The sequence below is a fragment of the Pteropus alecto genome, unplaced genomic scaffold (genome assembly GCF_000325575.1).
Source record: "Pteropus alecto unplaced genomic scaffold, ASM32557v1 scaffold189, whole genome shotgun sequence".
Taxonomy (NCBI): Eukaryota; Metazoa; Chordata; class Mammalia; order Chiroptera; family Pteropodidae; genus Pteropus; species Pteropus alecto.
The window spans coordinates 5,146,451-5,170,521 of NW_006442117.1; the positions used below are offsets into that span (position 1 = coordinate 5,146,451).

General features: G+C 44.6%; 1 protein-coding gene across 2 annotated transcripts in view; it reads left to right on the forward strand.

Annotated features, from left to right (window-relative positions):
- The first annotated feature begins 6 nt into the window (after positions 1-6).
- The window catches only part of CHRM3 (cholinergic receptor muscarinic 3), a 468,838-nt gene continuing 444,773 nt past the window's right edge, over positions 7-24,071 (forward strand). The window contains exon 1 of one of the 2 annotated variants that reach the window (XM_006920736.3): positions 7-212. The gene's annotated coding sequence lies outside the window, so the exon portion shown is untranslated. The remainder of the gene's footprint in view (positions 213-24,071) is intronic. The other variant, XM_015596229.2, reaches the window with a different exon arrangement.

A 24,071-nucleotide genomic window follows, 5' to 3' on the forward strand; every position in this document is an offset into this window, starting at 1 on the left:
CGCCGGGCGCGCGTTCCTAGGACGCTCGCTCCCTGAACGCCGAGCCAGAGGCGACGAGGGACCTGGGGCCCGGCGTCTCGGGGGCATTCGAGGCGGGACGAAGGCGTGGGACGGCACCTGGAGCGCAGCGCCTAGGTGAGGACGCGCCGCACCGTCGGCCCTGGTCTGCTGCCTCATTGCGCCGCGGAAGGAGGAAAAAGTTTTCGGCGCTGGTAGGAAATGGCTTTGCTTTGGGGGCTTTAAAGAGGGTCCTGGGAGGAAGGAGGGAGCTGGTCTGTCGATTTGGGGCAGCCTGAACCTGGAGAGAGCGCGGTCTGGTGCGGAGTTAAGCTCCGGGACTGAGGGTGGGGGTGCCACCAAGTGCCTGGAAAGGCTCGGGAATGATGCGAGCGGTGGCCGGGGGAGCTCGTGACGCGCCGCGCGCTACTGCGCCCACAATCCCGCTCCCGGATGGCGGATCCGAGGCACAAAGTGGACGGACGGGAAGAGCCTCTGGGCTCGGTGTGTGTGGCACGCGCGTGTGCTGTCGCGTGCGGGTCCCCATTTGGTTTCCCGACGCTGTTGAGAAGCTAAAGCAGATACCCGGCGACGTCGCAGTGGGCGCTTGTTCCGAGTGCGTTTCAGCGGCGAGGAGGTGAATTCGGCGTTCGGTGGAGCAAGCACCTGGAGAAGGTGCTCAGTCCAGGTGCGCGTCGTCGCCGACCCGCAGAGTCCACACTCGCGGAGCCGCCGCGGGGGGACTGCGCGGCGTCTTCCCTCCCGAACCCTCCAGGGCGCAGCCTCCTCACAGCTGGGTTAGTTTCTGCGTGTTTTCAAACGGTGGCGTGAGGGGCAGGTGACCCGCCGTGGAATTCACTTGTCTGCCTCGCGCACCGCGTGTTGGATTGTGGTCGTTCGGGCTGCACGTAGGTGGGAAGTGGCAGAGGACCCGAGGGTCTGGGACGTGCATCCATATGGACAGATTTCAGGAACGCAAACGTTCACTTGTCTCAAGTGTTATTCGAGCCTGTCCGCCGCCGGCGTTTGCAATGCGAAAGAATCGTTCTCCTTAGGAGACGAACGTGTTTATGTGGGAGCGTTTCTGTTCTTCAGGGCGCAGGTTATTTCACTGAACGCTTTGCACGGCCCTTTCATTTCTCTCTTGTCCTCGGAGGTGCAACAAAACAGCCTAATCCCCCATTTTGAGTCCTTCAGGATTACTGTTAGAAAAATGACCTTTCTTTAAAAGTGTTTGATTGTGTAGTCCCAAATAATTTTATATCGAGAGCATTGTAATGCATGCAACAGTCACCACTATTTCCTGTGTTTAAAACAATGCCCTGTATTTACTTGAGAGACGCTGCATAACGCTTCAGAAAGGCTAGAGCTGAGCCTAGAACAAATGCATGCGTACAGACAGGATGAGGTAGGAGAACGTTAGGAACGGAGGTCTTTCTGTGCCGTGGAAATGGCTTGGGTGCACCCTGTTGTAGGAGCTGGCATTGCCCAACGCACATAAAACCTCCCTGCCTCTCCAGTATGCGTTCAACATGCCATCGATCGTGGTTTAGATCATACAGTCCTGTCACGGAATAACCTGTCTTTAGATGTGTTTATGTGGTTTGTCTCAATCAGCTCAATATATGACTAGCTATTGTTGAGCTACAAAGCACGTTATTTTTGAAACTGGTTTCCATATGGAAATATAACTTCAGTTTAAATTACTAATTTAAAATTAAGTATATTGCAGGTGTGATTTAGACTGTTTCTGTAGGCTGGGGGGTGCTATAAGATTGAATTTAACATGGAAATAGTGTAGAAATACTTTTTTAAATAACAGCCCATATTCAAATAGGCTTGGTAGTTTAAAAGAAAATGAGAAAAGTAAATTTTGGAAAAATCTTTGACAATACATATCTTTAGCAATGAGAATTATCATGGAAATCTAATTTGAGAAAAGAGAAAGCACGTGTGTGGACCTGCTCACAATTTAGAGAAAGATCGAGAGTGTCATAATAATAGTAGTTCTTCATTAACCTAATGTAAACGTATTTAGGCGACTTTAAAGTTTAGAGAAATGTATGAATATACATTACCTCATTTTCCTTCATGGGATAACAGTAAAATATGCATTGAAAATAGTTTCTGAAGATTAGGCGTACTTAAAAGTTCTTTACGGTACACCCTCTTACTTTCTTTTCCTTATAAAGACAAGTGATTTTTCTTGCAAAAAAGAAAAATTGTTATTTTAAGCTACAGTGTGTAAAAATGTGAACTTCTTTTTAATATTTTAGCTTATAATTCCACGCAACCTGTTGAAAATGAGCCTGGAAAAATGTTCAAGAAATAGGATATCTTGGATTCTCACCAGCAAATCGAATAAACAGAAAATTAAAACATATGATTAAAAGTAAAGTTGCCTGTTATTTGACAATTATAAAGTAATCATTCTTTCAAATTTTTGCCTAGAATTTCCTCTATCATTTCCTGAGCCAAAATATGTTTCTTGCCTAATAGAGTTGTTCCATTGGCAGAATTAGATGCTTGCTCCTAAATGGCCTGGACGTCGTCAGTGTTAACTGTTAATTGGTGGGGTCTTGTTTGTAGTGCAGGAAAGTTTATATTGAGAACAGCTACAGTGTGGTGGCACTTCAGATGAATACATGACCTGTGACTTTTATGGAGATGGTGTCTGGTCTATGAAGAGACATGCATCTGTCCTTAACTACAGAACCTAATTTTACATCACAAAATATTATAACTAACAGCATTGTTCTAATATTGTGGTTTTGATGTATCGGTAACTGGAAATTTTTATTTTAAGCAATATGTTTCTGAATTTTAAGTACATTCGTTCTTACAGAAGAATATCAAAAAGGCATATATAGCTCCAGTAAAAAATAATCACATGCCTCCACCATAGTTCTTTTAAAAAAACTAATGAAACGTGCCTTATGCTTCGTTCTTGACTATGGGGCTTTTTTAGATGTGGTGGCAGTGGAGTGAGTGATCTGTAGATTTCTCACCTGTCGGCCTTATTGAGTCCGGGGAGAACTTTGGGATAGAATTTCAACCTCAAAGGAAAATTTTGATTTTAAGGAAAAATGTGAAGAGATTGTCTAATGAACTTGACAGGCAAAGCCAGTCAAATTGGAAGCTAATTTCTCGCGTCTGGCAGACTATCTTCTCGACTGAGGAAGTGGTGCTCGTGCGGATTAATTCAAAGCAGCATCTTGGACCCTCGCTCAGCAGTCACGCACTCCCACCACCAGCGCCACAGCAGGACTGTGCAGGTGCAGAAGGCGCCGCCCTCAGCTGTGCACCCGGCCTCTGGAGGGCTCTGCACACTTGTCCCCTCTTTGAAGGTGAGTATCCTGGGCGGTATAGCTCTGCGTTAGCAATGTCTTCCGAGAGAAGTGAAGACAGCTGTGTCACAGCGAAGCACAGAGGGTCTTGTGTGACACTGTGCTCCCACCTCAAGCGTTTCTTTCCCAGAGTGCAGCGGAGGTGGCAGCAGTTGCCCTGTCCACATCACGGAGTGACTTCGGGGGGGTGACAGGCCTGACGCATGTGGAAGTGCCTTCTGAAAGGTCTCTAAAGCCCTGTGAGAGGCAGCGCGTGATTTGGACTCACACCACCGACGTCTCCACTGCCGTGGAGCGTGGGGCGCCAGTGTGTAGCTGTCCCTCTGACTCACGAGCTGGCTGCCGTGTGTTGCTTTTTTGCCCAGCAGTTTTGGCGGCTTGTTGAAACCCCAGCTTCTGGCAGGCTGTCCCCTCAGGCTGGCAATTTTGTTCTCCCACCTGTTGGAACTTCCTGCTCGTATACTCCCAAGGGCCAAGTGCCCCGACTGGCAGCACCTTCTTACCCTTCCTGTGCCGAGGTCACAGCAGCAGCAGCTTGCCACAGTGACGCCGACCTGGGACCCGCTGGCGATGACAGCGAGCCAGCAGGAGGAATATTTGAGCCACTGCCATCTCCTCACCCATTGTGTCAGCTCATCCTAAAGCCAGCTAGAATATGGACACTTTGAAGAGAAACTGGTGGAAAAAAACAAGCGAATGTGTTCAGACAAACAGTAGCTGGCAAAGGCGTCGTGGGCTCCGAGGTCTTGCTGCCCCAGCCCTGCTCTGCGTGAGACGCAGCGGCTGGACTTCTGGCTCTTCCAGCAATGGAGGGGACAAGGAGGTTCTCTGCCAAAGCCCAGGCAGTGTGGCTGCTCCCTCCCCCAGGCCGCCTCCGTCTCTCGGACTCTTGTATCTGCCATTGCGTAGGACCAGGCTTTTCTCATATTTTCAGCTTACGTTTCTATCACTAAAGTCTTGCCTGGAAACACTAGCTATGACCTTGACAGTTAGCTGCATCCTTGCCAAGAACTTCTCTTCCAGGTGCAAATCTCCATTCTTCTCAGTCTCTGATGTAACCCTGAAGTGGACAGACCCGTGGACGGGAGGCACAGCCACCCCCTGACAGTGTATCCTTTTTGGCCTGGAGACTTGTGCTGCCACGTTCTACTTGACAAAATCTCCTTGTGTGTGTCATTGTCGGCAGGATCAAATCTCCGTTCTCCACGTTCCTCCCGGCCTCTGTAATTTGAGTTGCCGAATATCCGCTACAGAATCATCCTTCATTAGGTCATTTGTTCTAGCCGAGCCCTGGCTTACTTCCTGTCCCCAGTGTTCCTTTGAAATCTGGCATGCCAGCTGAGCCATGACTCCTACCTTTTGTCACCTCTGCTGCGGGGAGTGGTGCCAGTGTGACATCCTGGGTCAGGCAGGGGACTCTCCAACTGCTGCTGTTCAGACAAAATCCAGGTGAGGTTAAACCAAAGAAAACCGTTGCCAGCCTGTTTCCGAGGGGCTTACGAGATGTCTCCCGTGGGACCCGCGTTCGTGGCGGTGAGGCGCTTCGATGCGCCCCTGCGGAAGCCGCCGGATTTATCGCTGGTGGCTGCAGCCGTGGAGTTAGAGTCCCACGCGGGCGGTGAGCTGCAGGCAATGGGCTCTGCCGACAGCCTTTGTCCGCAGTTTTGAACTTTTCGCTGTCAGTGGAGCGCCTCGCCGGACTTGGGGCAGGAGCCGGCCGCGGAGCTGGGTAGCCGGGGAGCCGCCTGGCCCCACCGCTCAGCCGCGCGCCACTCCTGGCCGCAGCCGCAGCCACGTGGCCTTTGGCGCAGCCGGCTCTTCCCTCCAGCGGACCCTCACCCAGCAGCATTTTGCAGACTCCAAGAATCCATATAAAGTTCAAGTACTATCGCGTTCTGTCCTATCCATCTGTACGTACATATTTATGTCTATATATTCATTTAAAATTTTTGAACACAGTGAATTTTTATTTTTATTTTTATTTTTACTTCAAAATAGTCTTAAAGCAGGACTTCTCTCATGTAGAGAGTCCTCAGATCATTTGCATCGAAAAGAAGACCCTCCTGTTTCCTTCGCCTGCGATGTCACACGTGTAGTAACGCACGCTGTGTGCGTCACCTCGTGGGGACACTGGAATTGCCACGGCGCTGCTTTATGTGGGCTCCGCCTTTCTACCCTCGTTACCGCCGAATCCTTCCACCGCACAGGAACCAGCAAGGCTTTCCAACCTTCCCTGAGCGGAGCTAGCTCTGCTTTACCTGTGATCAATGATTTTAAGTCTCTCAATTCATTTCATCAGAGGAGACTGCGCGCGCACCCGGCCCCCTCCCCGCGGCCTCCCCGGCTTCGGCTCGCGCCCCCTCTCAGATCGAGTTTGACAATCAGGGATAAATAGCCCGGTTAGTATTTATGGTTCTTTCCGAAGAAGTTAACTTTATGAAAGTATACGATAAGAACATTTTAATAAATAACTCGCTTCGGTAAAACGAGTCTGTCTGTCTTTATCTCTGCTTTTCATGTCCACACAGGGTTTATATCCCAGTGGTAACTCGGCCTGTCACTGCTGTCTAATGCGTAGGCACCCAGGACACAGAAGGTGGGTCCAGGGCTCTGCCTTCCGTGTGATCGACAGGAAGTGAGAGCAACTCAAGAAAGCCCGGAGTTGGGAGGTGCTGTTAGGTGTCGTATTCATTTACTAGTGCTGTAGACAACAGAAACGCATTGACATGACTGCGGAGATCAGAAGTCTGAGGGCCAGGGGTGGGCCGGCTCCGGCTCCCTCCAGAACCTCGCGGGGAGGATCTTTCCTTGGCCGCGGCATCTTCTGGCGACTGTCTGCATTCCTGGACTTTCGACTGCCGCTGGCCTCTGCCTCTGTCCTCACCCTGCCTCCTCCTTTCCGGTCTGCATGTCTCCTCCTCTGCGTGTCCCTCTTATAAGAAACATGTCACTGCATTTAGGACCTACTCGGAAAACCCTGGCTAAGCTCCTCCTTCCAGGAGCCTTGCTGTATCACATCTTTTACCAAATAAGGTAATATTGATAGGTTTCAGGGATTAAGGCATGGACACGTCTTTTGGGGAGCCACCACTCAGCTCGCTGCCGATGCCATCGGCGAACGACATCCCACTCTGTGACTCCCTGCCGGTACCCGTCGCACCGTGTAGCCTGTCGCGTGGAGAAATGAACTTTCATGGGGGGCCCGTTCCATTTCCAGCAGTGAGAGGCAGATCCTCTTTATACTGAGCCAAAAATATAATTCTGACAGTGCTTGTTTGCCTTTCTAATAATTTTGAGAATTATGAGAATACTTCTGATCTTTCTTCCATAAGAAACTCTTTAAAGTTCAAGAGCTTAAAGTTAATCCAACCTGGTCTTTTGTGCCCTTCGTAAATGTCCATGTTCATTCTTAAGCGTTTCGTTTACGCTTGGTGACCAGCACCCATGCCCCTTAATTTCTCTAGCCTCCGATGCTAACCCTTTGCTCTCTGGCTCCCATCCTTACCAGGTTCACTGAAACCACTGCCAAAAGTCACCTGTAAGCTCTCCATCCCTGAACAAGCGGCCCTTCCTCGGGTAGCCCCTGTAATCTCTTAGCAGCACCCCAGTCCCTTCATTTTCAGAGCAGTCCCCTTCCCCCGCTCCTCCCGCGGCTCCAGTTCCTGCTCCTGGCCCCCTGCCCCGTCCCCTGAGCAGTGTGAGGCTAAGAATTCCTTCTCTGTTGACTCCGTGCCTTTCTGACCCCTCCTCCTTTTGTAAGTACTCACGTTCACGGTTCATTATTTTCATAATACGCTTCAGCGTGGACCGCACCTGTTTCGTCCCCTCAGCTTCTGGAAGCGGCATTCCCAAGAGCTCGCTGGGTAGCGGAGACTTCATCTGCTTCCTGTGCCCCTGGGCTTTCCTGTCCCTGTGACTAGCATGACGTCCTACAGCTGAGAAATTCCTGAGTGATCTCGATTTATGGTCTTCCATTGCCTCCCACAGTTAGTCAGGTACCAAACTGTAATAATTCAACCTAGGAATAGTTCAAATTCATTTTTTTCCTGTTACGAGCACCTTAATTCATTGCTTTTCCAACTTCAGTGCTTATTCAAATCACTTGGGGACCTTGTTAACAGGCAGCCTGTGCCAGGAGGTCGGAGGTGAGGCCTGAGACCTGCATTTCTAACAATGCAAGTCGTACCTTTCCACCTTTCTCTCTGAGCTGCCCAGACGATCTCACTGACCATGCTCTCTCTCTAATCCATGCTGTACAGAGGACTCTTAGGGAGGACCAAATCTGATCATTTTTCTCGTATCGTCAAAAACTTTGCCATCCCTTTTATTACCTACGGGATGGCAGCTCACTCTCTTACATCAGCATTCAGCTAGCACTGACTCGTTCCATGGCTCTCGTTTACATTTCGCATCCAGGCGCGGGGTCCCCTTGGCGACCCTCAGCACTTGCTGCTTCCTGTGCGCTCTGCGGGCTTCCCGGCTTCCGCACGTTCTCCTGCAGCTCGGAATGCTCGTTCCTCGGCGTCCTCGGGGGCCTCGGTTTCAGCAGGTTGCTAAGGACTGCTTTCAGCCACACTCCCCTCTACACAGTCATCTTGTGCTAGTTTGTCAGATTCTAATTCTTACGACTGATAACATTCGTGTGTGTGTGTGTGTGTGTAACTATTTCAAATACTAGAGTGTGAAGTTCTTGCCATGTTTCCTTTGTCCTCGATTACCCTAAAGTTCCTAGTACGGCATCTTACCCACAGATGCTCAATATACAGTTGGACATATCAAATATGTCCAGCTACCGTGTTTGCTGTCTTATGATAAAAGTAAAATGGGTTACACAAAATTCAAACATTGCTGAAATGTGCCAAAAGCAGAAGTCCAGCATGACTAAGCGCGCCCACAGATCACTGCGGTTAACAATTAGAGGCATAAATCTTCTGATATTTTTCTATATTTAGTTTACACAAATCTGAGATGAGTATAGACTTTTGCATCCTAACATTAAATGTAAATCTATCTCCCTGTTTTTCAAATGTACGGTGTGTTCCAAATGACTGACGGATTTCCCTGCATAAAAGTCAATCCCCTTAAAATAGTCCAGCAATATAAAAATGTTCGCTTTGAGTTTCTGATCAGTTAAGCATGTCTTTATTCAGCACTTTCTCTGCCCTGAGGACTGCGCCAGATCCTTCGGAATTGTAAGAGTGAGAGACACAAATACTGCCCCAGAAGGCATAGGTTCCAATGTTGGCCAGCAAACCGATGGAGAAACAGCGATCACTCATCTTTGATGCCAAATTGCGATCATTATGTTCGCAATGTACTCTCATTGACATGCACTCTCAGACAGCTGAATTTTATGTTGAAATTTAAGCTTCCACATTCCTTAGATCTGTAAAGAAAAGATGACTCATTTTGAATTCTAAACATGGACATATCTATCTAACATACACACAGATATATATATATATATTAGTTTTCGTTTAATGAGTGAATATAAGCTTGGAATAAAAATACATAGATTTAACAAAATATTTTTGTATATTTAACAAAACTACAGTTTAGGGATAAGTGCAAAAAAAGTCTCATGAGCTATGTCTTAGAATGCCAATAAGTGAAGGCACAATATATAAGGCATTCGTTGAAAAGATAATTCCTACAGAGGTCCAAATCAATAATCCTCTAAGAATCTTGGACAGATAACTGTTACTGATGAATGTTTGCTACTGCTGCCGTATTTGTCATTTTCTAAGAAATCGGTTTTGTGGTGGAATTCTGAAAGATCATTTCCCTCGGTGGTGGGAGGCAGGAGTGTGTTTCTGGAATCCAGAGATGTCAGCAAGGCTGGCTATGTCTCACGAAGAAAAAGCTTAACGGTAGAATGCCAGACAATAAGGGGCTAACACTTTGAAGCTGAATGCGACTTCTGCAGTCCAAATTAGTGAGATTATAGAAAAATTGTTTCTACATGTCATATCTTCTATTCGAGGAAACTGCAGTCCGAGGCGTTGCGAGACGCGCCCACGGCCAGACGCCTAAGCGCGGGGTCGGTGGACGCGGCCCCCGCCCGCGCTTCTCCCGCCTTCGCGGCGGGTCCCCTCCCAGGGCCCGGCTCGCGGCTGCGCCCTCCTCTCTCCCTCTTGGCGATTTCAGCTGCACTTAGGGCTTCCGCTGAGTGTTGGCACTGGACAGATGTTTCCACAAAGAACATCAATCACGCACCTGTAATGTACCATTTGGACATGGGGACTCATCAGCTTTCTCCAAAATACACCGCTCCTCCTATTATTCCCGTTTTAATTGACGACGTCACAGATTGAACCCATGTGAACCATCACCCTTCCCTGTGGTCTCCAGATCCTAATGGGTTTTGGGGAACCGTCTCATCGATCCCCGCCTTTCTCTTCCCACCATCGCTTCCTCGATGCGGGCTTTCCCCGTCTTCCCGTAACCCGTAAGCTGTCTTCCTGCTCTCTGTTATTTTGCTTTTATCCTTTGCATCATGAGATGGAGTCATTTCAGTTTCACTCTTCTTAAATGTCCCTCCCACCTTCCTTTTCTCCCACTGCTGTGGCCACATGACCTACTTGAAGCTGGGATGTGCCTTCGACCTCCTGCGGCGGGGATTCTGTTGACACCGGCCACGCTTCCTGAAATCGGCTGGCTCCCCTTCGGCTGTTAGCATCCTGAACGCACTAGGAGGCCTGGCTAAAGAAAATATTGTTTCCGTTCTATGCTCCTTTACTGTGTCATTCTTATGTCTGTTATAATGTTGGTCATACTTGTTTGCAGTATGATCAATTATGTAAATAACAGTCTTTTCCTTTAGATTTTGAGCTTCTTACGAGGAGCCACCCACTAATTACTTCTCTGTACCTAGGACTTTACGCTTAGTAAATCTGAATGAGAAGCTCTCTAAACTGCGTGATGCTTTGGATCTGTGTAAGGCAGAGATTTTCATGTTATGTTTTGTTCACTGAACACAGTGCTTGGCACATAGTACACTCTCATTACGTATTGTTGTTGAGTTCCTTCTTCCTGTTCCTTTTTTGGCGGGGGATGGGGGGAATCTGAGCTTTAGCAGTCAGGGTATCTCGATAATCACAGTTTGTATATTAGTAACCAGTAAGTGTTCTTGATGAGTTTGACACTCAACATAGCAGAATCATCTATCCCAGGTCAGACTCAGAGTCTGACTTGCCTGCAGGGTTATCTGTGTAGATGTAATGGTTACACTGGTGACCTTAACATTTCATGAGTTGTGGTCCTTTCAGGGAACACTCTGCAAACTACGACTCTTGGCAACAACTAGTTCTCATGGCCAGTAATTCTGAAATAGTCATTATTGGTTGACATTGTCATTACTGGATGATAGGTACCAGCAGTTCTCCGGAAGGCTTCTCGTAACCACCAGAAAGGCTTCCCTCACAGGGATTTGTGCCGATGTTTTCAAAGCCGCCGCCCAGGATCACATGTGCCAGAGTCATCGAGGGTGGCTGTTAAACGTGTCATCCTGGGGAGTAAAACCAGAATCACTGCTTCAGAATTGGGTTATGGTCTGTCAATCTGAATTTCACTAATTGGGAGGGGAAAAGTAGCTTCTGGTCAGGATGGCGGAGTAGGTCAGAGCTGTGCTCGTTCCTCCCACAGCCACCTCAAACCACAGCTGAACTACAGGAAAACCATCATTGGGAATCACCTGAAATTTAGCTGAACAGAAGTCCTACGACTAAGGACATGCAGAGGAAGCCACGTCAGGAATGTTAGGGTGGGCAGAGGTGTGGAACGGGCTGGTCCTGCACCCGCGTGTGGCGGTTAAAAATCCAGAGGGATATCTTAATTGTGGAGGTCCCCCCAGAGAAGTGAGGGGTCCCAGCCCAGGATCCCAGTGCCAGGTAGACAAGTACCCACCACTTCTGGCTGTGAAAACCAGCAGAGCAGGGATGGTGGCTGAGTGGGACTGAGGGCGGCCTGAGTGCTGGGCATTCCTCTTAAAGGGCTCACATGTGGACTCGCCGCTGACAGACACACTCGCCCTGAGTTCCAGCGCTGGAGCACTGCTCAGAAGGCACCAGGGACACAGGAAGGACCTGAGTCGTCTGTCTTCAGGGTGAGGGCTGGAGGGGCAGCTTTTTCCCAGACAGAAGTGCTGGCAGAAGTCATTATTCCTTTCTTGAGCCTTCCCCTCTGCCCTGTGTGCAGATGCAGACAGGTGACATATCTGAGTCTCAGGCAACATAGCTAACACCGGTCGCCCCACCCTGGTGATTCCCTGAGGCCCCAATCCTCCCAATGTGCAGGCCCGCCCAAGGCACTTCTGGTGGCTTTTCCATAAAAATGCCCTATCTTGGCTCATGTTGTAGACTTTTCTAAAATCTCTCAAAGGTTCGCAGAACCAGTAAAGCAGCATTAGGCCTCGGCATGTCCCGTACCTCTTGCTGAGCAGCCCCGAGCCTGGCAGTAGAAGCAGCTGGCCTCAGTTTGCATCTTAAACCCTGCCAGGCACCCTCAAGCCCAGCATCAGTGGTGACCATCTGTAAGTCACTTTGTAGCTCATATCAAGTGGCCCAGGCAGGATACAGGCAGTGGTTGACCTTGGCCTGCATCACAACTCCTCCCAAGAGGTCCCAGAAACAATACACCTAGTTGCCAGCTTTGGACAACACCAGAGTACCACCCAGCCATCTCCACAAATGACCCACCCAAGAAGTAGACTGGGCAGGGACCAGAGCCCAGCTAGACTGCATCCTGCTCCGCAGGGTCGCACAGCGGCTCTTCCACTATAGTCACGGCCAGTCTTCACCAATGAGCCTGAGGGTCTGTTCCTCCCACTGACCTGCCAACAGTAATCAAGGCTCCGTTACAACAGGAGGGCACGCACAACCACACAAGGGACACACCTGGAGCACCCTGTTCAGGTGACCAGAGAGACTGCACTGCTAGGCCCCCCGAGATATCTAAGGCCACTCTACCAAGACTTGGAGATGTAGCAGCCCTACTTAATACATAGAAACAAACACAATGGGACAGCTAAAATGAGAAGATAAAGAAATATATCTGAACCGAAAGATGAGAACAAACCTCTAGAAAAAGAACTAAGTGAAATGAAGAAAAACAATCTATCCATTGCAGAGTTCAAAACTCTGGTTATAAGGATGCTCAATGATCTCAGTGAGAACTTCAACAGAGAGACAGAAAACATAAAGATGGAGATAGAAAAAATGAAAATGACTAGTCAAATGAAGAACACAATAACTGAAATGAACACATTAGAAGGAATCAACAATAGATTAGTTGAAGCAGAGGGTCAGATCGGCAATTTGGAAGAAAAGTAGCCCCAAACACCCAATCAGAACACCAAAAAGAAAAGAGAATCCAAAAAGTGAGAGTGATTTAAGAGGCCTCTGGGCAACATGAAGCCTACCTACAGTCACATCATAGTGGTGCAGGAAGGAGAACAGAGAAAGCAAGGAATTGAAAACCTATTTGAAGAAATAATGACAGTAAATTTCTCTAACCCTAAAGGAAATAGACACACAAGCCCAGGAAGCACAGAGAGTTCCAAACAAGATTGACCCAAAGAGTCCCACTCCAAGACACACCAGAATCAAAATGCCAAAAGTTAAAAAATCTTAAAAGCAGCAAGATAGAAAGCAATAAGTTAAGTACAAGGGAGCTTCCATCAGACTGTCAGGTGATTTCTCAACAGAAACTTTGCAGACCAGAAGGGATTGGCGCTAAATATTAAAAGTAGTGAAAAGCAAGGACCTGCAACCAAGATGACTCTACCCGGCAAAGCTACCATTTAGAATCAAAGGACAGATAAAGAGCTTCTCAGATAAGAAAAAGCTAAAAGATTTCATTACTACCAAACCAGTATTAGAAGAAATGTTAGGGAGACTTCTTTGTGAATAATAAGAAAAAGATAAAAAATATGAATTAAAAAATGGCAATAGCTACATGTCTGTCAACAATTACTGTAAGTGTAAGTATATTAAATGCCCAATCAAAAGACATAGGGTGGCTAAATGGATAAGAAAACTAGACCCTTACATACAAGAAGCTCACTTCAGGTCAAATGACACGTACAGACTGAGAGTAAAAGGATTTGAAAAAGATATTTCCTAAAGATGGAAAAAAAAAAAAAGTTGGGGTAGTAATACTTATGCCAAAATGGACTTTAAAGCAAAGGCCACAACAAGAGACAAAGAAGGACCCAGTAATTACACTTCTGGGTATTTATCTGATGAAACCCCAATGGTAATTCGAAAAGACATGTGCCCTGTATGTTCATTGCAGCATTATTTACAATAGCCAAAATATGGACGCAACCTAAGTCTCCATTAAGAGATGAATGGAGAAGAAGAGGTGGTGCAAATATACGTTGGAATATTACTCATCCTTAAAAAAAGAATGAAGTCTCGCCATCTGCAGCAGCATAGATGGCATTATGCTCAATCGAATAAGTCAGACAGAAAGACAAGTCCATTAAGAGATGAATGGAGAAAGAAGAGGTGGTGCAGGTATACATTGGAATATTACTCATCCTTAAAAAAAGAATGAAATCTCACCATCTGCAGCAACATAGATGGTATTATGCTCAATCGAATAAGTCAGACAGAAAGACAAACACCATATGATTTCTCATATGTGGAATCTAAACAAAATAAATGAAACAAAACAGAAACAAACTTACAGAAACAGAGAAGATTTTGATGGTTGCCAGATGAGAGGACAGTTGGGCAGAAGGGTGAAGAATGCGAAGAGATTAAGAGGTGCCTATCAGTAGTCACAAAATAGTCATGGGGATGTGGAGTGTAGCATGGGGAATATAGTCAATAATGTAATAACTGCGGATGGTGTTAGATGGTTACTAGGTTTATCAGGGGGATCACTTAATAAGTTATGTAAATGTTTTATTGCTGTGTTGTACACCTGAAACTAAGATAAGATTGTATGTGAACTGTATAAAAAATAAAAATATTGAAAAATCAAAAATTAAAAAAACATTTAGTAAACTGAAGGTTACAGAGAGAAAGAGACAGAGACAGAAATTGTGAGGCAGAGATTGGGGGCAAAACATTTTCTCTTTCTTGAGTAGATTAATAGCCTACATTAGCAAGAGGTGATTGTCTTACGGTGTTCTGTCTGTTACGATGAATCATATTCAGTTTAGGGTGTTCTCAGACTTTGAGGAAGGGTGGAGTATTCTTTTCACTGGAATTTAAACACAATTGAGCCAGGACTGAGATATCAGGTACAGAATTAGATGAACTGTTTTCATCAAATGTACCTCCCTATATATAAATATATAGTTGTGTGTTTTTTAAAATTTGGATAACATTGTTTACAAGGTGGTGTAAACAGAAATTATCTCAAATATTTGCAGCCCTCAACATTTTTTTCTGTGTGTCTCGAATTATATCAGGGAACTATTATAAGCAGGCCATATTTTTGCATGCGTGCAGTGCTCTATTTAGGGGTTATCCTTCTGAGCAAGTACCTCACATGTTATTAATATGAACAGCAGAATGTCAAGCAGGCAAAGCCAAAATAGTTTAGAACTGCAGAATATGTGCATAATAGTTCAATTACTATAAATGTTCTTAAAAATGGACATAGATTAGTTTTGCACATTGGTTAAAGGGCATCCAATATAGATCTTCTAGAAATGAGTAAATTAAAAAATATACAATACTTTTCATAAGTTTAATGTGAGATATTAATTTTAAGAGAATTAAAATGATCGATCATTCAGTTCCTTAACATTTCAGAAATTCCTGTGGTAGACGCCCAATAGTCTGGCAGATTTTCAGCTTGTCTATGGGCCACGCACTTGTTTGTTACAGTGATTAAGTTTCTGAATTGTTTCAGGCACTGTTCATGGTGCTAGAGATAAAGGGATAAATCAGCAGGGCCAGTTTCTACCTTTTTGGAACTTACGTCTTTGTGCAAATCCACAGGACCTGGAATAGTGTTCCTAAGGGTTCTAAACAGTCCTGCCTCACTGGTGTCAAGTCAGAGGGCACGGGGGATCAGAATACCATGGTGTGACCTTCCTGAGGCTTTACTGCCCCCATCCTTCCCGCCTTTTAAACTTGGGGCTTCGATTGAATTTTTCTCAAAAAAAATTTGTTTTCTGAAAAATTAGGCTGCCAATACTGATTTTTGCCACGAGGCCACTAGATGGCAGACATATGCATTTATGCATCCAATGAGTGAGCCAAATTTTGAAAAATTAAAATGAGGTTTAAAGTGAGCCACTGATGTAAAAAAATGTTGTTAGTTTACTATGAGTGAGAAATAGGGGTTGGTCTCATGTTTCATGGATTCCATGCTTTAAATACGACCATCATTTATTCCTTGGCATTTAGTTTTCAATGTGGCTACCTAATGTTTTCAAACAAACACAGGATAACTGATTTTTGAAACCTTTTCTGAAAGTCATAAATATTGATGTGAAGTTATGATATAACAATTTCTCCAATGTACTTTGACCAGTGTTCTGTTTATATATAAAGTTAAAATAAGCTTTGCAAGTTGACCGCAGATGGACACACTTGGAGGAGCTGGGGAGTGGCTGCTTCTCCAGATGAAAAAGTGAGAAACGAATGTTTCATTTTCTTGTGGTGACAGCAGACACTAGGAAGTTTCCACCTGATGACTTCGCTGGCTGTGCCATTGCTTACAGGAGTCCAAAGAAAATGAAATATGAACAAAAGTTGTGCCCGGCAAGTTACACGCATAAACCAAGGTTGACCTCATCGTTAAGAAACAGACGCTGGCCCAGGTCCTGCCAACGTGACCCCGCGTGTCCATCTTCAGCAAAGCAGCAGCGACCACAGCATGGTGCTCGGCGTGTCTTCAGGAAACTGAGGCCGGCTGTCGTGTGCTTCCCAAGTCCAAACCGGACTAAGCTATAAAGGAGCACCTAGATTCTTTAAATCTCTGGAAAGCCCATACCGACTGCAGATGCTGCTTCTGACTTCCTAAGCAACTTGGACAAGACTGGGTTCTAAAAATTTGTGGCAAAGTCTTGCCCCTCGATGTGTGTTTAAAATCTACAAATATGTTGACTTGTAAAATAAAGTTATCTGAGCCAAATAGATCTTAGGACTCCAAGAGTGGAGGAGCCAGATCTTTTTGGAATCATGCCAGGAACTTTGTGGTTTAAGGGATTTCACTTGAGCAAGGCTTTAAAGGATCAGTAAGATGTAAACAGACTGAGATGCAAGGTAGATTATTTAGGCTAAACGTACCTCACAAGTGAAAACTCCTTGCTGTTTTTTGTCTATATCGCAAACACGCCGTCTCAGAGCCCTTGCTTATTCATTTTCAGCGGTCCCCAACCTTTGTGGCACCGGGGACCGGTGCTCCTATGAGAACCTAATGCCTGACGATCTGAGGTGGAGCTGAGGCGCTGGGGAGCGGCTGCAGATACAGATGAGGCTTTTCTTGCTCGCTGCTCACCTGCCGTAGGGCCTGGTTCCTAACAGACCACAGACCAGTACCGGTCCATGGCCTGGCGTTGGGGACCCCGGTTTTAGACATTTTCTCAAACATCGCCTAATCAGGCCAGGATTTTGTGATCACCTCATCGGAAATAGCAGGCACCCCCTTCCATTATTCACCATGTCCTTAATCTGTCCTTGTCTTCATAGCATTTGTCACCACCTGCAATATATATATATATATATATATATGTGTATACACACACACATACATATATACACATACACATGTATATACACATACACATGTATATACACATACACACACATACATACGTATGTATAAATATATTTGTCTGTTTTCACCCACTATAATATGAGCTGTCTGAGACCAAGGGCTTAATCTTTTTATTTAAGCGCTAAATCTCCAGTTTCTAGCGCACCCCTGTCCCAGAGCAGGCTCCCAGCAATGCTAACGGAAGAAATGGATACTTAATGTCACTTTTGTACTCATCACAGAGAGGAAACCGACAGACCCCCCTGGTACGGTCCTCTCAGCCGGGATTCTTCTGCGCATATTCACACGGGAGCCATTTACAATGAATTACGGGATTGTAGACTTGGAGAAAATGAAATAAATTCGCACATTCATTCAAGTTTACTTCAGTTTGTCTGGCTTTGTTTCCAATACTGCTGTTTTACCCTATTTTTCCCCCAGAAGTAGATAAGAGAGAACCAACTTGTTACCTCGTAATTTTTGAACATTCTATTCTTGTTCATGCTTATTTACTTAATTATGAACATATGAATTAAAAAGGAAGTCGAGAAATCCTTCAGGTCATAAAATGGAAGGGGAAGATAGAGTATGTCTTTTCTGATTTGGGGATTCTGTGGTGTGCATTAGAAAATCCGCAGTTGAGTACTGTGTGCCACTAAGCCACATGTGACAGATAATCAGGAGCATGGTGGCCTGGGTGCTCTAGATGTGCCACGAGACCCTCGATTTCCTGCAGTATTTAGGTAGTGTGATTTCTAGCCGTTCGGGTATTCTGGGGCTCTTTAAAATAACTAAATATTATACTCTGTTAGGTTTTCCATGTGAAACATACCTGAAGATGGTGTCTTCGATTTTTTTGTCTGTCAGGCATTTACTGAGCAGGGGCGAGGCTGGGGTGCCATCGTGCCTGGGTGCGGGGGGCAGGGGGAGTGTCGAAGGAAGGACAGGGTCTTGCTCTCATGGAGCTTGAGGCTTAAGTAGGTCAATTAACTTTTCTTGCTGTGGAGAAGTAGCTTTAAAAAGGATTATGTAATAATCTGGTTTGAAGAAGGCTGATGTGGGCATATTTATGAGAAGGACAGCAGCCCCAACTGAAAACGTTTCCGACGACGGTTGAACTGGTGGGCGACTGCGTGGTCACCGTTCCTTCGGAGCCTGGGGGTCACACACACGCCCAAGTTTGTGAACGGCCTTGACTGCGGGAGACTTCGGTTGCACCTGAATTTTTCTCATCTCAGAACTTGAAACCATATGTGTGTGTGAAAATCTTTGGGCTCTGAATCAAAGTGGAAAATAATACTTGAACAGGTGTGGCTTCAAAGTAGATACTTAGAAAGTGAGGAAGATATTTTATTGGGCTCGCAAGGAAGTTAGTCGTCAAATAGAATTGGAGGTTGTTATGAGCTTGATTTATTGATCTCTAAAAGGTAATGCTAGGGGTCGGTATCACAGATTTCACTGAATGGAGAATATCTTTTGTAAAATAAAATCAGCGAACTAGACACCAGAGCGGTTTGCTCTGAGGGTGTCTACCATTCTTTTCCAACATTTTAAAAAACATTTCGGTGTATTATTAGATGGCCGATGTGAACCCTAAAAATATTTTGTAACAACACAATACTTTCATGCTCCTAGAATTCCAAGGTTCTTCTCAATTTTTACCAATTCACATGCCAAAGTTTTCCAACCATTATTTTTCTTTTTGTATTTTACTTTAATCCAGTGTTTCTCAACTGGACTTCCCCATTATTGTTCCCCTAAGGAGACTTTTAGACTTTTTCCTCTTGTCCTAATTTCTTCTTGACCCTATGAAATTTTAATACCATACATTTACCGTATCCGTTTAGAGAATGTGTTTATTTCGAGAGTCAGAAACCACTGCAGTATCTAAGACTTTTTTTTTGGCCATCTAAGAAGCCATTTTTACCCCCTTAGGTGATGTCACCACCACAGCACACGCGCTTTGTTCAGCGCCCAGGGTGACATTGAGGCAGAAGTGATTCCATGGCTCCCGCACGGGTCCCAGCGCCTCGGCCCCTTCTTCACACCTGCCCTTTGACAGGCTCCCTCGGGGCAGCTGCGGGGTCCCTCCTGCGCCTTCTTCCTCCTGCGGAAATTGTCTGACCTAAGCTGGTCTCTGCTGTCCCTAAAGAAGTGTTTCCATTAAAATGTCTACGGTCCTGCCCCCGTACTTGGTTTCTGAGCACTAAAAAGATCGGTCTGTTTGTCTGTAGCAAAATGAGAAAGTCTGAGCATGATTCTCTTTATTTCTCTGCTTCTTCGTGCTCTTTCAGCCTCATCGTGTGGGAGTCCACGGGCCTGCTTTGTTCTGACTGGCAAATCCGCCAGTTTTCACCACCGAAGTACAGTTGGGACTGCTTGGGACTACTCTGTTTCATTTTTTAATATGATTTACACAGTTGTTGCATTTCCGTGTCAGCAGAGTTTTTAAGCTTTTGTAATCCCCCGGTCATTTGGAAAGTCACATAACTCCCAAGAATACGACAAAATAATAGCGGTCTTCAGCGCCTCGCCTGCCCAGGGTCCCACTCATGAGAAGCAACCGTTTTCAAATTCTTAGACTGTTTTTCTCCTCTTATTTACTTAAGTATTTCTAAATCGCATGCTTCGCTGCCTATGTCTTGGGTTTAATTTTTAGAATTTACTTCCTACTATAAAAAATGAGGTTTTTAGCCCCGTTATAAATTCCTCCCCTTACGTTCCCAAGAGAATCATACTACAATTTTGGTTATATCAATACTCAACATGAACACATGTTGACTATATAAATTTTACTTACTACTCTCCTTTTTTGTATTATTTTCTGTTGTTCTTGGAATTAATAGTTGTCTCCTGCTCTCCCTCCCTTCCCTCGCCTCGTCTTTCTTCTTTTTCATTCTCTCTCTCTCCACCTCCCACCCCGTCTTCTCCCTCCCCCTCCTCTACCTGCCTGTCTTCTCCCCAGAAGTCTCCAGCTTCTGCCCTCGTCGGAATGCGGTCCCTGGGCTGACACAGAGCTGCAGTCTTGGGACGTTCCTTCACTATGCCCCTCACTGCCGTGTTCCTTTCCTTCCGTGTCTCAATGTTATTATATACAGACTGAGAAGGATAATCACTATACTCACCTCTTCTGGTTTTCGAGAAGATTAAATGAGTGTGTGTGTAAGCACTTAGTAGACCTTGATCATAGTGAGCACGTCAAAAGGTAATGATAGCTGTTAATGTTGCTATTATATATACCTTTTTTAAATAAATAAAAGTTATTTATTTTTCTGTACTTATTTTATCTGTCTCCTGGGAAAGTTCCTATGGGATACCATTAGTAGAGTAGGAGATTACTGTAGAATAAGGGCAGAGCCTTGCAGAGTGATTATGTAATCATCATTATTAGAATTACCATTAATGGTCCACCGTGCCGCAGACTTCTCTCAAGGATAAATCAGAGCAGGTACCACCAGGGAGAGAAAAGGATGGCTCCTCTCAGTCTGGCTGAGGGCTGCTGGTTAACCGCTGCTGTCCATAGCTTCTTACACTCCGGCCCTGACAAGACAAGCCCGCTTCCTGTGAAGGTGGAAACTGAACCACGATCTGAGTTTAAATTATATGATGATGACTTTCAGCGGTGTACTACATTTTGTGAACCTCAATCAACGATTTCAGTGTTATTTTGAAAAGAACTATGGAATAGGAAAGAACGAGTGACTGTGTTGAAACAGAGAACTCACTTGTCCAGGTTAGTTAGTTAATTGAATGAAGAGGCTCAAAAATTAAGTGGATTGAGATATTACTGTGAAGTCAGTGTAATTTGGGGATATATAGGGCGCACGCACACAAATACATTTAAAAGATAAGGAACTAAATGTCAGTTCATTTTTTATTGTCATTTTCATTGCAAATGTTTGCATTGGTGGTTTTAAATCATAGCGGTGATATCAGAATAATATAAACCCAAAGGGAAGGTATTTAGTGAAAGAAAACCAGATTTCTTAAAAAACCGAACTTGAATTTGAGGCCCTTCATCTTTGAGGAGCCTCCATGGCAACGTTAGCAGCAGTGCCCACGCTGCCACGGTAAGCAGGTGGTGTCTCTTCGGCTGGACACCTGAGCGCGCCTGCGCGAGTGTCGGGGCGCCTGCCTGCCTCGCGACCACCGTGCTCTTTGTTCCTTCTACTCCTTCGCTTTCCTTCTATTCATAATTTTTATTGAACACATGCTTCGATGACATCTAAATACCCGTCTTTGACATACATGAAAAGAATAATTCTACGATGAATCACACAGTGGCCTACCTTTTAAAACCGGTGTCAATTCCCTTCTCCACTTCGATTTCAATAAACATAAGTAGTTTTGAATGTTCATTCAGGTAGCGTGTACCTTAGGCAAGCGTTTAAACAGTGTGATGTTATTTGGAACAAATCATCTTCCATCCTTTCCAATTTGCTTGTGCTATGTGACATTAAACCATCAACCTCTCTACCTTTTGTTTGCTCTAAAGCAGGTAGAAAAAAGTCAGAACAAAATAGTTTATTTCATTTATTTATTTTAGGATCAAAGGAAAGTTTATTAGAAAAGGGATAACATGCCACAGACAGAGTATGGTCTCCTCTTAGAGGCAGAGAGAGGGACAGTGAGAGGGACAGTGAGAGGGACAGTGAGAGGGACAGTGAGAGGGACAGTGAGAGGGCCCCTGAGTGTGAGGGGGATTCAGTTTACATGTCATTTTTTAGTTCCTGTGAGTAGAACAAAATATTTTAGATCAGATAACATACATTTTGGAAAAATGGACTAGCATAAACAGTATGCCTAATTTTATATAATTTCCTTAAATGAAATCCAGCTGAGATTAAGGCGGATTAACTCTATAGAGTAGAAATTGAATATGTGTTTCATTTTATCCGTTTCTTGAGCTCTCCTGCCCTTAGGGGCATCTGGCTGGTAGTGGAAGCACCACTAGGTTGGAGGACACGTGCATGCAGAATGATTCACTGGCAACCCCATAAATGTTTAAGAATTAAAATTGTATTAAGTATTTAATATTAATATTCAATAGTAATTTACAAAAATTGTGTGCTAACTCTGTTAGAACAGCATTAAGCGCCTCCTTTGTAATATCTTATTTAAACCTTAAAACAAGAACTACAAGGGGGGGTACTACTTCTGTTTGATAGGTGAGTACAATAAAGCACAGATGGGTCTATTGCCTGACTTTGGTTAAAGTTGTTCACAGTCTCTGGACCAAAAAAGTAAATCTCATAGACTGATACAAAAAAAATTAGTTTTTTTAAATAGAAAGTACTTTTTAAAATATTCCTTTCTATGTGTTATAATAAGAACTCATTAAATTAAGAAAAAATTAAAGCTAGACTAAAAATATGAAAAGTATGGAAATAAAAGGAACTTGAGAAACATAGTTGTAAACAAATAAGAGACTCAAATTTGGATAGAGAAGAATTATGTATCTAAAAGTGTAATTTTTTAATCGCATCGTGACATACTTAAGATAATAAATTGTCATTTGCGAATGAAGCTGGAACAAGAAAGGCTAGGGGCTGCTTAGGCAGCAGCCAGAGGAGAGAATAAGTTAGATTTATAACAAGATTCCAGTCATGTCATTTTATCCCTCTAAATAGGATCGTCTAGTTCTCTGCTCTCGATGCAACTTGGAAATGATTCAGTGGTCTTATATAAATAATGCATTATTGATAAAAAAAAAAAATGACAAGTAGAAAGCCTCGATTTCTGGATTTGGTATAGATTTTCCAAGTAGGTTGAAACGAAGGACGGCGAGCAGACTGCTCAGATGCGAGCCTGTGGTGGCGGACACTGCCGCCGTCGCCAGGGCCTTCGGCCATCAGCGGTGGGGAGGAACAGAAGGGATTCTTCGGGGACAGCACTAACCACCTCGCACTTGATCTGAATTTCAAAATCTCTTCTAAAGAAATAAAATCTTAGAGACCATACTTCATCTAATCACGGGTCTTCAGTGATCATACACTGGTTTTTATAAAGTGATAGTTTAGTTTTGTGGATTAATTTTTATGTGGTTCTATCACTGATTTTCCCCTAAAGTTAGGAGTCAAACATATGACAATATGTTTTCAGTACAGGAACCAACTGTTGACATAGGTAATAAAGTAGAGGAATTTCCCTTTATGAAAGAGATGATAATTTTTTATTTATATCCAATTTTATTTTTTATTAAAGTTTTAAATGCAATTTATTTTTTAAATAGTTCCAAAGACAGAGTTTTTTTTTTTTTTTTTCCCTATGGAGCAATATTATTTTACTCTGGGGCGGGGAGGAGAGTAGAACCTCTGATAGTCATTTCATTCACTTTCTGTTGAATCTTGTTTCGAAAGCTTGATATTTAGCAATGTAAAGTAGAATGAAATACACTTGTATCTTCTTTCCAGTGAAAATATATCAAGTCTATGCTGATGACTAGGAGGTGTCAGTACCAGCTATGTATTATGTGTTTTTTTTCTTGCTGCCAATTAACATTTTCCTTCTTTGAAGAAAATGATTTCGTGGATTGCTAATTTGTAAGTCAAAACAAGGAGAAACAAGTTCAAATTGAAGTGTAAGATTTAAACTAGGACTGCACTCCTGCGTTTCAGACTCATTCCATGGTTGGCAGCTGACGGCTTCCGGGGAGGGTTTGCGCGTAACCGCTTTCCGGGGCCCCGACTCCTGCCAGCCAGCAGCAGATCTCCACTCTCTGGAGACAGGCGGGTGGGGTGTTAGGGAGAACAAGGACCTGGTCACTCCATGCTGATGAAGATGGAGCCGGAGAACCAGTAGGAAGGAAAGTGGCTGCCCAAATTCCTTCTCAAGGTCATGGATCAAGAGTATTGAACAAGAGGATGAAAGATAACTTCTTGAGACTTTTGGCATCTATTTGTATCCTGAAAAGGACAGAATTGAATAATATCAGATGCTTCCTGCTACCAGACCTACTAGGTGATGTCACAGCCACCCTTACCATCTGCTTCTGAGTTTAGGGAA